The 18,610-nt window shown below is 36.4% G+C and overlaps 1 long non-coding RNA gene across 1 annotated transcript; it reads right to left on the bottom strand.

Moving 5' to 3' along the window:
* Positions 1-5,673: 5,673 nt before the first annotated feature.
* On the bottom strand, positions 5,674-6,525 carry LOC135730363 (uncharacterized). Its single transcript, XR_010525956.1, has 3 exons — positions 6,359-6,525; positions 5,902-6,031; positions 5,674-5,795 (listed from the first exon to the last, which is right to left on the bottom strand). It is a non-coding gene; the product is annotated as an uncharacterized lncRNA (long non-coding RNA).
* Between the last annotated feature and the right edge of the window lie 12,085 nt (positions 6,526-18,610).

Raw genomic sequence — 18,610 nt, forward strand, 5'->3', positions numbered from 1 at the left:
TACCCTGAAATGTTATATTTTATATCTTTGAGTAATCTAAACCAAAGTTGAGCTGGTTGCATGTGCAGTAATCTAGCTTATGCACGTGTAGCTGTAACACGCGTGTCTGCAAAAGTAAAATGCAATATTGTTAATGCTGAAACAAATATTTTAAATGTATTTACTAAACTGTAAATTTATACTTACCAAAGGTATATGTTTGTAAAATGTTTTGATATAATATGCATAAAAAGTGTATGTATGTAAACAATACTTTATTGTTGAAGATTTATATTTGTTTATATTAATCTTATCTACTGGATTGTAGTGACATGTGAAAATGACTGTTTACTAAATGCTGTCATGCATTTCTGACCATTTGAACAGGTCAGGTTTTTTTGTTTGAGTTAAGAGTGTCATTGATGGCGAGTCAACCCAGTCGAATTCTAAAAAGGAAGAAGAGGAAATTCATCTTATCCATTCAAGGGAGTACCTTGTGTTTTGTTTATATCTTACTCAAAGTAGATAACACCTTGAGTTTTCAACTGTTCTACACGTAAGTGGACAACAGTAAATACTTACCTCTGGAACTGAGAACTGATCAGTATTGAGAACTGCCTTAGCTGGAACTGTACTGAACTGGACTGTATTTTACTAGTTGAGGTCACTGATCTTAAAACATATTGTTTATTTTACATCAGATGATGTAATTGATTTGTTGTTTTGTTTAATGTTTAATGTAGTTTTGTAATTGTCTTTTAAAGTAAAAGGCCTATAACAAACAAAGGGGGGGGGGGGAGTTTATAAACATCTTACTTACTTTACAAGCAGTCTCTTGTCATTCATCAGTATTAACCCCTACCTCCCATGACGAACTAAGTATCTTCTGAATCCATTGCCAGCGAATCAGTCTTAATCTATCTTCTTATCTGTAAGAGTACACTTTATATGTTATGTATCACTGAAGGCCCTGTTACATTATGTCATGTTATGTTATTTATTTAGGTTATTGTCTTTGTTTGCCCCCTCAAGGGTGTTTTTGTTATAATGAGAATGTTTTCATTCAAGAGCTGTCTGCAATTGGGTTCTGTCTTTCCCACACATGACAGGAACATTTTTTGTTGCGTTACAGCTTGAGAAATTCACTGTTTGTTGAACCTTTATTCATCATATATTGTAGAAATGCAATAAAAAAACTATTTAGTAAACAATATTGAATAAAACTTGCTGTTCTGCATAGTCCACCTTTATTTGTACTGCATTTTAATAACATAGCACTTTAATAGTATTGTATTTTAGTTGTATTATGTATTGCTGTTTAATGTTAGTACTACTACAGCTGTATTCCAGCAGTACTGCAGTTCTAGTGCAGTTGTACTTCAGTAACGCTTCAGCTGTATTGCAGTTCTAGTGCAGTTGTACTTCAGTAATACTTCAGCTGTATTTCAACTATACTGCAATATTGCATTTTTTTTTGTGCCAAAAAACTGCATTTTTCTACATTGTACAAAAACTGCAGTATTTTTTTGTAAGGGAATACCTGCTAAGCTAACGTGCACCTGCTAACATTTAGATATTAACAGTTTTGTTGCAAAACGAGATAAATCCATTTTTTTTTATTTTTGTCAAAACATGTTTATTATTATGTTATCATGTTATTATTTTGTTTTACGGTGCTACTTGGCTGTATTTTTTTTAAGTTATGAAGGTTTAAATCAAAACAAACCAACTGCAGTTGAATTGATATTAATTGGAATGCACAACCAAAAAACGAGATTTCTGAAAAATAAAAAAAACAGAAACTCTTCATATGTAAAATAGGTTTTAGGAATGATTTCAAATTGTAAAGCTCATTGAAATGTATCTTTTTGTAAGAAAGGCATTTGACACAAAGTCAAAGAGGTGAAGACATTTAATCAAAGAAAAGAGGGATAAAAACACTGTTAATAGACCGTTGTCAGAAATTATTATAATAATAACAAATAATGATAATTAGACGCCAAATCCAGTCTGAAGACTTCATTTTTGTGATAACTGTTTCAAATATCCGATAGTTCACCAGTAGGGGGAGTTGATCACAGATGAGCAGTGTCTAATATGATTTAGGTGAACTTTGGTCGGTTTTTACTATTATAAGTTCATAAAACATTTATCCTTCTGACTGATAACGCTACCATTTTGTCTAGTTTTTATTTATAGGCAGATTTAATGACAAACATGTGCATAATTTAAAGAGCGGTAAAAGTCTTAATAATGATCTGTTTGCCCTAAAAAAAAACACACTTTGACTTAATGGCTTTAAGTTAAATCATTTATTTTTCCTAAAAACTTGTATTTAAAAAAATCTTGCAATTATTGTGTAAAAAGTGCTAAATGTTTAGAGTGAGATCTTGTTGCTTTTATGGGTAACACTTTACAATAAGGGTGCACTATTCATGAATTCATGCTTAACTAATGCACAGATAATACTGAATTAATGTATTACTAATGATTATCAAGCTATTCATTAGCTATTCATTAATGATTGCCTCATTAGCAACTAATGAAGAGTCTGTCTGATTAATATATTAGTTCATATATGAATTGTTATTAATTAAATATGTAATTGTGGATTAATTCCATCATCACTTCTTTTATGAACTAAGAGTGTTAATTAATTTGTTAATTACCACAATGAGCCAAAGCCTTATATTTCAACTTCCAGATAATACAGGTAAACTAATATGCATGAATACATTATTAATTACAGCATTAGTAATGTTGTAATTAATACAATTACTAAATAATGAGTTAATAAGGATGTGCCTCAACAAGTAAAGTCACAACATAATGATATATTTGCAAAGCATTAGCTAATGATTTATTAATAATTAATGACCATCACTAGAGTTTATAAAAGCTATTTATTAAACACTGTTTCCAAAAACACATTTCCATAACACACTACATTTAAACACAACATTAAAACATAAAAAATAATATAAAATGAAATAATACAAAAAGAAGACTGATCAAAATTAGACAACACGTTCAGATACCTCACAGATATCTGTGTTGGCACCCGTGCTAATACATAACACAAATGTACATTTTTAAGTCCAACCGTTTTAGTCTGTCAGTCGTACAAGTGAATGTTAACAAACTCTGATAGACAAAAAAAACATGCACAGACAAATCCAAATTAAATCCTGCGGCTCGGGACGACACATCGATGTCCTAAGACACGAAACGATCGATTTGTGTGAAAAACAAAACAGTATTTATATAATTTTTTACCTCTATCCATTTTTTACACCATTCAGAGCAACACGTGCATTCACTACATCGTCTTATTCATCTAATGTTTAATGGCGGGTTGCGAGACAACTTCATAGGTGCATACCGCCCCCTACTGTATCGGGTGCACGGCATGAGGGCGCTTATAAACTATATGGGGCTCCCGATACAGTAGGTGGCAGTATGCACCTATAAAGTTGTTTCACAACCCGCCATTAAACATTAGATGAATAAGACGGTGATGTGAAAAATAAACATAACGGTGATGTGAACGCACGTGTTGCTCTGGGGTAAAAAAAATATATTTTTAGAGGTTAAAAAATATATAAATACTGTTCGTTTTTTCACACAAACCGATCGTTTAGTGTCTTAGGACATTGATGTGTCGTCACGAGCCGCAGGGTTTAATTTGGATTTGTCTGTGCATGTTTTTTTCTCTATCAGAGTTTGTTACCATCCAATTTTTACTACTGACAGACTGAAATGGTTGGACTTAAAAATGTACATTTGTGTTATGTATTAGCACGGGTGCCAGATTAACACAGATATCTGCGAGGTGTTTCACGTGTTGTCTAATTTTGATCAGTCTTCTTTTTGTATTATTTCATTTTATATTTTTTATGTTTTAATGTTGTATTTAAATGTATGGAAATGTGTTTTTGGAAACCGTGTTTAATAAATAGCTTTTATAAACTCTAGTGATGGTCATTAATTATTAATAAATCATTAGCTAGTGGTTTGCAAATATATCATTATGTTGTGACTTTACTTGTTGAGGCACATCATTATTAACTCATTATTTAGTAAAAGTATTAATTAACACACTACTAATGCTGTAATTAATAATGTTTTCATGCATATTTGTTTACCTGTATTATAAGGCTTTGGATCATTGTGGTAATTAACAAACACTATTAATTAACACTATTAGTTCATAAAAGAAGTGATGATGGAATTAATCCACAATTACATATTTAATTAATAACAATTCATATATGAACTAATATATTAATCAGACAGACTCTTCATTAGTTGCTAATGAGGCAATCATTAATGAATAGCTAATGAATAGCTTAGATTATCATTAGTAAAACATTAATTCAGTATTATCTGTGCATTAGTTAAGCATGAATTCATGATTATTAGTGCACCCTTATTGTAAAGTGTTACCCTTTTATGTTTTCCCCAGCAGATGTTTTGAGCACTTCAATCATTTCAAGTTTATTCTAGATTCATTTAAGGCCAATTGCAATTATATTATCATAAATATATATAACATGTATTTCGTAAAGTAATATACTTTTAATCAGCTCTTAACTTTACAACAAAAATAATAGTCAACAGTGATAACAGAAATAGCTGCAGAGTAGCAGTTTAATTTATGCATGATTGGTGAAATGTTCAATTCACAGATTTAAATAAAATAAGTTAATCAAAATGTCTTGATGATTGAGAGAAATCATGCAAATTAAACTAAAACACAGAGTAATGAAGTGTATATTTTAAGGTTTAGGTCAAGTGTACTTATTTATTTGGGTTAAACCAGCATCAGGTTTAACATTGTGTCTGATTGGATTTACTACGTTAACTCCCAGTATTTTATACCAAGGTCAAGCGTTTGATATTGCATATGAAAAACATGTACATAAGTAACCCAAGTTAATCAGTTTGATCAAATAAAAAAGTAAAAAAAAAGCAAATTAAAACATCTGCTAAAGAAAAGTCTTCCATATTCAATTCAATTTTATTTATATACTGTAGCACCTTTCACAATTGTTTAATTATTTCAAAGCAGCTTTACATTAATAAACCTGACTCCCTAAACTCCTAGGAGAAAAACCCTAGGAGAGAGCCAGACATACCTGATTCTGAGGACATACTATATATTAGATACTTTATTATACAACTTTAAAATATAAAAACATTAAGAATTAAAAAAGTTTTTTATGTGTTCAAGGATGAGACAGGATCTGCATCAGACATTCAGCCAGCGGTCTGTGGTCATGACGACTGAGGCTGAAATAAAACCTGAAGATGAGAAAGAAAGGAAATGTCAACATTTAATTTTTAGTCATCATATTTATAGTATATCTAGAACCTTAAAGCCACAATATCAGTGGCGGCTCGTGACTGCTCATCCGAGGGGTGCTAATTCAAAATAAGTGTTCGGAGTGTCATATGTGTTGCTTGCATTTGTAAAATATTTGTTTGTTGCGTCATGTGAACCATGTGCATCACGTGTTTTGTCAACATAAGTGCCTGCTGCACACGCGTCAAAACCATTTATGATAAAAGAGATGCTCACGTTCACAAAATACACGCAAGACACTCCCTTAACAGTAAACTTTGATTATGCCCGAGATCTTGCGAGTATAGTTAAAAAAGCATTCATTCATACCTCCTTCAAACTCCATATGTCTCAGGATGATGAAAACAGCATCTCCGATCATTCCCCTCTCCTTCAGTCATTCAGCTTCATCCTTTTTATATTTTCTATTTTAGTTAGCTTCATCCTTTGTTTATTTTGCATGGATAGTGCCCTGTAGTGATGAAAATGTACATTTAAAACAATCTTACTATACAACTAACTACAGAAAATAAAAAGCATGTAATCTGCAAAATGTAGTTTCCTAATTGGTCTGTTACCTCATTTTGTATACGAGTAGCTCTTCTTCATCAGACTCAGTTTTAAACCAGTCATGATCTAAGATCTGCTTGAGTGTCGGACGATCACTTGGATTCAGGGCCAGGCAACCTCTTAACAGATCACAGATTTCTGTACAAGATTTAGGAAAGAGCTGGTTAGTCATCATGACACACAAATGGCAATAATGATCATGGCATAAAGAGACGCTTTTGTTGTCATTTAATAATACTGCAAAAAAGTCTGTCTGTCTATCATCTAAAGGGTCACAGACAGACAGTACCTCAGGTTAAGATGATGGCACAGTGATGTAATACATTGGCGAGCCACTAAATGACTGTTTAGCTAAACACAATAAAATCTAACATCTTGCCAGACAGACCGTATCCTCTGATAATATTTATTGTGGATTTGATCAGAGGCTTTGTGTGTGCATGTTGAACAGTCATTTTCACTCACCCTTTGATAAATCCTTCTCAGTTGTCTTCAGATTCCCGGAGTGAAAGTCGTTTAAATTAGAAGGGAAACGTCTAAGCACCATGAAGTACAGCAAAATACCTAAGGCCCAGACGTTTGCTGGCACAGCATGGAATTTCTCATCCGTGTAGATCTCAGGCGGGGTGCAACATCGAGCTCCTGTACACAAAACATCATGTTGAGTCATTTTGTAAAAGAAACAACAGGTTTCAATACTCTGCTATATAAAAAAATTTCAGCTCACCTACAAAGTCACGGGAATCATATGCCTCATGCGTCAGATAATGTCCAACCCCAAAGTCAATTAACTTCAGGCTCATTGTTGATTGCTGCACCAAGAAGTTATTGACATGGAGGTCGGTATGGAAAACTCCACAATCCAGACAGTGTTGCACTGCCAGTACCGCCTGACGCATGAGATGTCTTGCTGTATTTTCACTTAGTCCTTTATGATTTCTAACAAAATCCCACAAGGATTCGCTGTGCAGTGGGTACTCCAACACGAGCGTGTAAAAGTGTTTAATCTCGTACCAGTCATACATCTGTATGACATTGTTGCATGAGGGCGCATCTCCTAACTTAAGCATCAGCGCCACTTCTGTAATGAGCGGTTCGGGGGATCCAGGCTGGAGAAAAATTATGAATTAGATAAAAACAATATCTTGTATTGGTGCATATTCGCTAAATGGTCTATTTTATGTACTTCATTACATTTTATGACAACTTACAATCTGAAGATATGTGTGATACTTTTTTTTGGAAATTCGCTTGATTGCAACCTGTAAAGAGAAAAACAACAAAAGTTAATTTCTCTTGAGCTGACTGAAGCTCACCTGACACTGCACACATAACTTTAAGGTTTGAGAATCTACAAACTTTAAAACATGGTTTAGATCAAGTGGACATACAAATTTCAGCAAACATTGTGTTTGATATAAATACGAGTGCATTACCGGAGTGCCATCCGATTTACGGATCCCTTTGTACACTTTGCCCCAGCCACCGGACCCAAGCACTTCATCCTTCAAGAGTTGATATTTAGAATCAAAAGTGTCTGAAAAACACACAGAAAAATGATGAGGTGACAGTACATGTTAACACTCATATACTCACAGATGAAAGGTACAGCATACATTTCCAGGTACAGAAGAATATGATGAAGAAACCATTTCACTTATTGGTGCAACCCACCGTAGGAGTAATGAAGTCAGTACACTCACCTTTAGGCACTGAGGGATCAGCTGGTATCTTCTCGCTTGGCGGTTCAAAAGCTTGTTGAACAACATTTATAACTTTTGGCCTGACAACTTTATCATCTTCTGGCGAGGGATTTCTGGGATTTTCAAGGGCTTTTGCCCCAGGATCTCCTTCTTTTGGTCCAGGATTTTTAGTTATTTTTGCATTAAAAAACCAAGGAAGTCTGAGATTTCCAAAAGCTTTTGGTCTGGGATTTTTACCACCTTTTGCCTCAGGATTTCCAACATCTTTTGACCCAGGATTTTTAGCTTTATTTGGGTCGGGATTTCCGCCACCTTTGGACCCAATATTCTCTGGAATGGCACCTATCTTCTGTAGCCTGGCATTAGCTGCAGTGATGCCACCAAAACTGGCCAAATCCGCACCATTCATGGCATCAGGAATAGCTGGATCGGCATCTTTTTTCACTTTACTCTTCCCTTTTTTTCTCCAAGGGTTGTGAAATGAGCGGCTCTTTGATGCCTTTTGTTTGTGTTTCTTTAAGCCAACACTCTTCGATTGACAATCTGCCAGATCAACAACTTCCCTGGCATCAGGGATAGCTGTATCGGCCTCAATCTGTGAAGTCGGCATTGACTCCACTTTGCCCCTCCGGAAGCATCCAAGGAAGCGTTGCTTCAATGTCTTGCGTTTATCCGGACGAATCTTTGGTTTTGATTGGGGGCAGGCCAGATCAGGAACATCCATGCCAACAGGAATATCTGAAACGGCCTTGGGCTGTTGAGTTGGCACAACAGTCACTTTTTCTCCCTGGAGGTTAGATTTGCGGCTCTTTGAAGCCTTTTGTTTTTGTTTCTTCGGACCAACGTTTGTCTTTGACTGTGATGCCAGATCAACAACTTCCCTAACATCAGGGATAGCTGGATCCGCTTTAAGCTGTGGAGTCGGCACTGACTCCACCTTGCCCCTCCAGAGACAGTCAAAGAATGCTATTCGTTTGTCCGGTTTTATTTTAGTGTTTAATTCAGAGCTGGCCAGAACAGCATCATCCTTTAGATTAGGATTTGCTGAATCAGGATTAAGCTGTGGAGAAGACCAGAGGTGGGTCAGACAGACAGACAGACAGACAGACAGACAGACAGATAAATGTTTCCAGCCATGTTTAGAAGCCATGTTTCCATCCAAGGCTTTTTAGCAAAAAATGCTTAAGCGCATAAATGCAATGTCAATACCTTAACTTTTTTTTTTTTTTAAATAGCTTTAACACAAATAAATGTGATGTCACATGATAGATCTTCATCACACGCAACCTCTGAAGGGCATAACAGCAAACAATAGGCGCTCTTATTGCAGCCTGAGACTTTCTGTTTTGATTTGCAGAGTCGATCCTCCCTATACGCAGAGGGTACGCAAGCTTGCACTGAACTTACTTCATGAAGTGCTGAAATGTCAATCACTTATCCATAAAATGATTCATGTTTATTCTCCTAAATATACATTTTTTTCTCCTCATAATCAGGTCCCTTTGGTGAAAGCTTTCATTGTAAGAGCATTAGAGAAATTAGGTAGATAATTTGCTCATGGTCAGATTTTTTTGCGATACAACTTAAGGCTCCACCAGACGGGACGAATTTAAAATCGTCGGCCGATTTTCCAACTCTGAGAGACCCCACACACGGCGATAAAACATCGCGGGTCTAACAGTTTTGGTCGTACAGTTAGTGGTGCGCCGCCACATGGCAAAATCAACACATCACACACGAACCGATTTGACTCCCGAGCAGTCCCAGGTCAGACGGGAAATCTCGCAAAATCTCTCGAGATCAAACGTGATTTCAGAGTAAACAATCATGGCGGACGAAGAGGATGCTGTGGCGATAGTTTGCAGTTTGTTTTTATCCGAAAAAAAAACGTTCTCAAAAGAAAAGGCGATGGTCAAAGAAGTTGAGACAAGACAACGCGAGCATGGACTATACTTGCTACATCATGATATGGAGGTGAGTTGTTGTGACCCGTGATTTTGTTTACATGACACCGGTACATCCTCGCTTCCTCGTCACCTCGCTTTCTGATTGGCTACACGTCACAGTCCACAGGCTGCATGCTCGTTTGTCCCCGGGAGACACCACACACGAGAAGAAATCGGGCCAAAAAAATCCAACATGTTGGATATCCCCGATTTGAGATCGGAGCGGTCCCGAGGTGCTTCCGAGTAGATGAGAGCAGTCTAAACACACCACACACGGCAAGAATATCTGATCAGTTTATTTTACGATTATCGGAGCATCCTTAAGATTGTCGGAAGGGGTGAATCGGGGCTAAAATCGGCCTAATTATCCTGCCGTGTGAACCAGGCATTAGGTGACAATTCGCTTTCATCATTCGTGACATCACAACGGACACCATTTTAGCACCATTTGAATAGAAAACCTTTTTTACGCATATTCACTTGGTCAATAACAAAACCTGGATGGAAACATGTTTATAAATGGACAGATAGTTGTAGTAAATGTAATGATGTAACAGACCTCTGAAGGAATCAGTGTTTCAACTTTATCATTATTCAGGAATGGGTGCTTTACATTCTCCCATGCCTTCATTAATGATTTAAAGAATGTATTCTTGCATTTTTCTACACCAAAAAAAGAAAACAAAAACAAATGATAAACTATTAGAAAATTCATTATGACAAAAGAAAATGACAAAGAACCGTTGTCAGTAATAATACTTAATAAACACATTTAACAAACTGTCCACCCAGATACTATTTTATCAAATATGTATATGTAATTGAGTATCTTATTCTTTATAAATAAATCCTAACAATACAGCAATGATTATTGCATTAATGTTGTTTAAAACACACTAGAAAAATGGTCTAAACTTAATTTCTTATTGTAAGATGCTTTATTTTACTGAGTTTAATGTAATAAGATATCAGTATCTGCAAGGGCCAACAAAACTATTGAGGAACAAACATGATACAGATTTAAAGATTGTCAAGAACACAAAATTTCCATCTGACCTGTGGGGCTGTTCGCCTCCTCAAATGCAGGAGTAAACTCCTTTACTCCTCCTCGTGGATGTGAACTCCAGGCGTGTCTGTCTAACAAATGTCCGTTGGTCGGGACATTGTCAGGGACGGCACTTGGAAGGACAAAATCTATTCCACCATCATCACATCTCCATCCTAACACTGCAATTCAATAAATAATGTTATGAAATGAATGCTTTAACTGAAGTGATCAATATGTGTCTAAAACTTGTCACTTATTTAAATGTATTGTTTATTCAACTGTATAAAATAAATATTTCATTTGCATATATATATTTGCAAATATATATATATATATATATATATATATATATATATATATATATATATATATATATATATATATATATATATATGACCTCATACAGTGGCAATTCTTATTTTTAATTTGGGGACAATTTATATTTATGTTAATGTCTTGTTATGAAGCTGTTGTCAGGGCATTTTAGATACATGTATTTAAAATCTGTATTTTAGTTTAGTACTTTAGCATTTTCAAAATAAAGAAAATATTTAAATATTTATTGAAGAGCGATCTTTAAAACATACACGGACATACAGCTGTTTGCCCTAGGGCAATACTTCCGGTTTTGCCGGAACAATTTAGGTTTTCAATTTGTCCTTTTATCATAGCGTAACAATGAACACAGTTATGGCATGGAAAATTGCCACTAGGAATGTGTGATAAAAAATGAGAATTCCTAGTGGCAATTTTCCATGCCATAACTGTGTTCATTGTTACGCTATGATAAAAGGACAAATTTTTAAGCACACCACCTTGGACAAAACCATTCGTGTTAGAGGTAGGATTACTTGTAACACAAAATATGTGGTATACTTGTTAAAATGTCCATGCGATTTGTACTATGTTGGTAAGACCAAGCGTGAATTGAAGACTAGGATATGTGAGCACAAGTGTTCCATTCGTAAACATGATGAGAAATCACCGGTGGCGAGACATTTCAACAGTTTAAAACATGATGTCAGAGAGTTAACATTTATGGGTATTGAGGTCGTGCATATGCCACGTAGGGGTGGTGATTGAGACAAATTGTTACTACAGAGAGAAGCGTATTGGATTCATTATTTGGGTACAATAATTCCCTCTGGGATGAATGAAGAATTGGTTCTTAGCTGTTTTCTGTAACGTTGTTAATATGATACAACTTTAAGAATGTTTTTCTCTCTTCCTGTCTTTCTTCTTCTCTTTTTTGTAATTTTATTTCAATATTTTTGTATTTTTTATTATTATTATTTTCATTTGTGTATTGCATATCAGTGTATTTGTACAATTTGTACATTTTGAGAAATGTATTTTGATGAATTTTGATGGTTGCTTGTAACTTGAGCTCCCTCTTTTGGAGAGGAATTGTATACAGGTCAGAGGTGAACACCCTATTTAAGGGAACACCTGTGATTAATCTGTGAAATCGCCATTACACGCTGAAGAAGGGCGTTCAGCCCGAAACGTTCGTTGTGGGCGATTAAATGCTATTTTTGCAATTTGAACTGTGAGTGCTGTCCTTTTCTTACACTATATGACATTTTTTACATTGAGGGATTCAGCAGCCAGTTTAATTTATTTCAATTATCAGTAAGTGTGAGCGTGTTGTTGCATAGAATATTAATATTTACTGCCAGGTAAACCTTGCAAAAGATTTAACAATGTGTGAAAAATTATTTCATGAACAAACAAAAAAAAATTATGAGAATTAAACGTCAAAGCCCTAAAACAGGCAATAAATTGTCACAATTGATTAGACAATTAACCGTCAGCCAAATTTCATAATCGTGACAGCCCTAAGTATGATATTAACTAAACAAACCAATTAATTAGTTTGTTCAGCAAGAAAACTAGAGAAACACACAGATCTGTGAAAACTAGATTTCATAAGGTCACACTCATACTTAGGGCTGTCACGATTATGAAATTTGGCTGACGGTTAATTGTCTAATAATTGTGTTAATATTAACTTAATATTAACACAATTATCAGCACACTAAGGTTTAAAAAAATTATCCGGCCCTCACATCATGGCGTTATTAAGCATCCGGCCCTCAGCCAAAAATGAGTTTGACACCCCTGGTGTACATCAAGGAGTAACTTTATAGACGGTCCCTAAATTCACCACTATCAAATTGTCAACTACATCGATTTCATCTTAAACGAATCCCTGATCCAAGTAAAACCTAAATTGTTCATCCCCTAATTTACCAAAATATACCTCTGCTGTCTTCAAACAATACAACCCGTTCATGTATATACATATTAAGTACACATAAGCTTTCATCACATCACAAAAAAATAAAAGTTTTGTTAACTTGAGATAACGAGAAATTAAGTTGTGATCATGAGAAAACAAGCAAGCAAAAATAAAAATAGTACACAATCGGCTTCCGTAAATGAACAAAACATTTGCAGTCTGGATAACAACAGTATGCACTGCTAACTATTTATTATGTTATACATCCTTTATTAAACATGGTTTTACTACAGTTACATCTAACAAAACATGGTTAACGGTACTGTAGTAAAACCATTGTTACCACAACATAACCATGGTTTTGCTAATAGTACTCAATACACAAATAAACATGGTTACTACACTTTTACCACATAAAAACCATTGTTAATTTTCGTGAGGGATATTAAAAAACAAGGCCTCATACGGCGTAATTCTTATCTTAAATTGCGGGGATGTTTTATTAATTGTGGTCGCTTTTTGTTGAATTAATGGAGTCAAAATTTGTCTGCGTATTCTGCCGGTCAAGAAAAACGGCGGGTGAAATGTCAAGTTCACGAGCACCACCTGGTGTGTCTACATGTACACGTGCATTAACAACACAATAACTGTATGTAACCTTATCAACGTGTAAGTCAGACTTTTTGATTTAACTTGCATCTTACCTCTTTGGCGTTTCGCCTCAGTACGTGTTGGATAAACATCCACCATCTCCTCCTCATCATCCTCCTCTCCTCCACATGGATTTAAACCACCGGCAGCGCGCCCGAATTTTGACGAAAGTCCGATATCAAGGACATAGTCAAAATTCGGCACAGCGTTCGGCAGAAAAAAATCCATGTTCTCGACATCTGTTCCTTTCATGTCCTTTTCGGACAATGGTGTTACAGGACGAAACATGATGTCAGAAAAAAACTGCAGACTTAACTGTGCTTAGACTCGGTTTACAGAGGGTTGAAATCTAAGTAAACTGTCCTCCGTACACAGTGCGTCAAGCAGTTTAAAGTTGCGAACTTTTTGAAAGTCTGCAAATTCACTTGGTAATCTGTACAGTAGCGTTCAGATCAGTCAAATGATACCGGTTTCTTCTGGTTCAGCTGTTTATAGGCACCGAGTGTGATGTCATAATGGTTCCATGGCAACGACGCGTTCTACAGTATGGTTGTCATGGAGTTTAATGACTCTGTTCTGTTTACGGTTCAACTGTGATGAGTTTTTTATATATATATATATTTGTATGTCCCTTGTGTTGTTTAAATAAAAAAAATTACAACTTTTGGACTTTTTATTGTAGATATATATGAATATCCCATCAAAACTCTTTAATATGTCTTACTTAATGCTTATTATTACTTGTTAAAATGTATTTTACAGTATGTATAGATGCTATTTTGTATTAATATATTTAGACCTATTGTGTTATTCATTTACAACCACTAGATGGCACTATGTTATTTACCAGTAATGTTAAAAGAAAAAGAGTATTAGTCGAGAGTAAAACACAGACAAGCTCAGATTGTATGGAGATTTTATTTAAATCATCAAAAAGCATCAAAGGTCATATATTTTAATGCATGATACATACAAAAGGTTTTTAAATTGCTCAAAATCCTTCACGCATATCAAATAGTTTAACACTGGCAGTCAGTCAAAAACAGACATTTAGTAAGATTATAATCCCTCATCCCTTACAGCAGTTAAAGCATCAACAGAGTTACATATTGCTGGGTTTACTGCAGGGTTAAATTCACTAAACACTATAATTCCCAAAAACATTAAAGGACATTTGACATGTTGACTCATGAAGAACCACCACAGAGACTAAAGGGTCATGGTGTTGGACAAAATACTGAATGAGATGAGAGGAAAAGATCTTTAAAAAAATTTCCACTACCAAAATAATTTTTTTCTGCCCCAAACCAATTTTATGCAACAATCTCCTATTTTTGGTTAGATAACATGAAGCCTAAATTAACCTCCTAAGACCGAGCTTTGGTTTGTCTTTTTTTTTCAGATTTCTACCAGCTATTTTGGGGATCCAATAAATATAATAACCAAATATTTTTCTTTGAACATGAAGCAGTGTATTTGTCCATGTTTGTGTATAAGAGGTTCCAGTTACACAGAATTAAGTATTATGGTGCAAACAACAAAAACATTGATGTCCACATATGTGACATCCAGGTCTTGGAGGTTAAATGTGGCATAATACAACTATAAATATAGATAGACCTTATTAAAAAAATTTACCTTATTAAAGATATCAAGATTATATTTTTTTACATTATACAACCCCAAAACAGAAAAAGTTGGGACACAGTAGAAATTGTGAGTAAAAAAGGAATGGAATAATTTACAAATCTCATAAACTTATATTTTATTCACAGTAGTATATAGATAACATATCAAATGTTGAAAGTGAGATATTTTGAAATGTCATGCCAAATATTGGCTTATTTATGATTTGATGAGAGCTACACATTCCAAAAAAAGTTGGGACAGGTAGCAATAAGAGGCCAGAAAAGTTAAATGTGCATATAAAGGAACAGCTGGAGGAGGACCAATGTTTAGGAATGGGAATGTTGTCCTATTCTTGTCTAATACAGACTTCTAGTTGCTCAACTGTCTTAGGTCTTCTTTGTCGCATCTTTCGCTTTATGATGCACCAAATCTTTTCTTTGGGTGAAAGATCTGGACTGCAGGCTGGCCATTTCAGTACTCAGATCCTTCTTCTATGCAGTCTTGATGTTGTAATTGATGCACTATGTGGTCTGGCATTGTCATGTTGGAAAATGCAAGCTCTTCCCTGAAAGTGACGACGTCTGAATGGGATCATATGTATCTAGAACTTGGATAAACCTTTCAGCATTGATGGTGCCTTTCCAGATGTGTAAGCTGACCATGCCACACGCACTCATGCAACCCCAAACCATCAGAGATGCAGGCTTCTGAAATGAGCGCTAATAACAACTTGGGTTGTCATTGTCCTCTTTAGTCCGGATGAAATGGCATCCCAGTTTTTCAAAAAGAACTTCAAATTTTGATTCGTTGGACCACAGAACAGTTTTCCACTTTGCCAAAGTCCATTTTAAATGAGCCTCGCCCACGGAAAACGCCTGCGCTTCTGGATCATGTTTAGATATGGCTTCTTTTTTGACCTACAGAGTTTTAGCTGGCAACAGCGAATGACACGGTGGATTGTGTTCACTGACAATGTTTTCTGGAAGTATTCCTGAGCCCATGTTATGATTTCCATTACAGTAGCATTCCTATATGTGATGCAGTGCCGTCTAAGAGCCCGAAGATCACGGGCATCCAGTATGGTTTTCCGGTCTTGACCCTTACGCACAGAGATTGTTCCAGATTCTCTGAATCTTTGGATGATATTATGCACTGTAGATGATGATAACTTCAATCTCATTGCAATTTTTCTCTGAGAAACTCAGAAAACTATTTTTCGCTGCAGCATTTGGGGAATTGGTGATTCTCTGCCCATCTTGACCTCTGAGAGACACTGCCACTCTGAGAGGCTCTTTTTATACCCAATCATGTTGCCAATTGACCTAATAAGTTGCAAATTGGTCTTTCAACTGTTCCTTATATGTACATTTAAATTTTCTGGCCTCTTATTGCTACCTGTCCCAACTTTTTTTGGAATGTGTAGCTCTCATGAAATCCAAAATGAGCCAATATTTGGCATGACTTTTCAAAATGTCTTACTTTCAACATTTGATATGTTATCTATATTCTAATGTGAATAAAATATAAGTTTATGAGATTTGTAAATTAGTCCATTCCTTTTTTACTCACAATTTCTACTGTGTCCCAACTTTTTCTGTTTTGGGGTTGTAGATTTTATGTAGAAATCTCTCAAACTTGCTTCACTGATACTCTGAACTTTATTGAACTACATCTAAACACAGTTTAAGAATTATCTTCATTCACTGTTATATTTACATTTAAGCTAAAGAAGACTGTACCATATACCATTAATCTATATAAAGCACTGTACCATACCACCAAAAATATGTTGAAGTCATACTTTCTATTAATGTTATTCATTTTTATCACCAGCAGGTGGCGACTGTAGATCAATCATGCAGTCACTGTTTCATTTCTCTGCAAAAGTTTGAGTAGAGATGAGCACGTGGTGGACCTGTGTGATAATAATAAGAGATTATTCAAAGACATATCACAATGATGATAACTTTGGTATAGGGATGAACATTCCCTACTGAAAAACAGCTAAAACCAACCTAAGTTGACCTGGTCTCCCAGTTTGGTTTGAGCTGGTGTAGCAGGCTGGTTTTAGAGAGGTTTTTAGAGTCCACTTTTAGCTGTTCAGATCGAAAAACCAGCTTTACCAGGCTGAAAGCTTAGAAGAGTGGTCTTAGCTGGTTTACGCCGGTGCTCCACGCCTGGCAAAGCTGCAGACATCTGGTTTTACTGACTGGTCAAGTTAATGGATCAGTTGGTCTTCCCCCCTGACCAGCTAGAAGTGTCCAAACCCCCTTAAAATCCAGCCTGCTACACCAGCTCAAACCGCCCGGGAGACCAGTTAAAACCAGCCAGCCAGCTTAAGTCTGTTCGGCAGGGTTATGGATGTCTATTGTATATTTACTGTACCTGGGGCATAAGACAGTTAAACAATCTCAAAGTTACAGCATTAGCATTGAGTTGACAAAACCAAACCAATGTCACAAGGTGACGATCTTTTCTGGGCGGAACCAAAAGTTGGGAAAGTTTGGTTCCGCCCGGATGTTTCCGCCCAGACCGGAGAAAAGAAACACCGGACATCCGGCAGTCTCGCGAAGGCTGTAATCAGCCGATTAAGCACAGCTGTGTATAGTAGCTATAAGAAGATCGCCGGGTGATTGGACAACTGGAGTACACGGAGGAGTATTTTAAGAGCAATTAAATCACAGTTCGGGGGTTCGGAAATGAGAGGGGATCGACGCGGGGAAAGCTCCTCTGCCTAGGGCAGGCACAGTAAGCACGTACCTTTTGACGAGCCCGCAGGCTCTGTTGATCCGGGCTGCGCTTGGAGCGCGCGGAGAGAAGACAGGAGCTGTCTGGGGCGAAAGGAAGGCGATACGTGGGTGGAGAAAAGGAGCACCCCGAAGGGAGCATTGTGCTGTCAAGCTAGTCGTAGTGTGTGCTGAGGAACGGAGCTGTGCTCATTGTTAGACGTGGTGGCTGTCTGTATTTCTCTCTCCCTCTCTCTCTCTCGTTGTAGTCTGCGGTGGACCTGCTGGAGTGAAAGGAAAATCCTATGGGTAAAAAGGAACTTTGGTCTAACCAGCACTTTTGAAGGAGTAAAGCAGGAAGAAAATTGACCTTGTTGTACAACGTAAACAAAGGCTATCCGCTGTAAGTATACCTTTTTGGTGTGGAGTAACTTGCAGAAATTAACCTGTGTAATCGTTGGAAACCTCCAGGAGAAGGAGGGCGGCCCTACCCCTAAAACAGCGTGGTGGGCGAGCCGTTAGGAGCGTCAATCTAAGCAGCCACAGCAACGAAACATTATTCTGGTCGTATTTCCATCGCCCTTATTTCAGCCCAAGTGAAGTGGAGGACGCCGGGCGTTTCCTTTGTGTGTACACTTATAGTGTGGTGAGTGAGACTTTGCAATTAATAAGCTTTTCACGTTGGAGTGGTGCTGTGTATTTGCTGTGGGTTGCTGCGTGTCTTGTCAGACGAAGCCCCGCATCATCCATTCTTCTACTGGGCAGAGGACGG

The sequence above is a fragment of the Paramisgurnus dabryanus genome, chromosome 20 (genome assembly GCF_030506205.2).
Source record: "Paramisgurnus dabryanus chromosome 20, PD_genome_1.1, whole genome shotgun sequence".
In the NCBI taxonomy this organism is placed as follows: Eukaryota; Metazoa; Chordata; class Actinopteri; order Cypriniformes; family Cobitidae; genus Paramisgurnus; species Paramisgurnus dabryanus.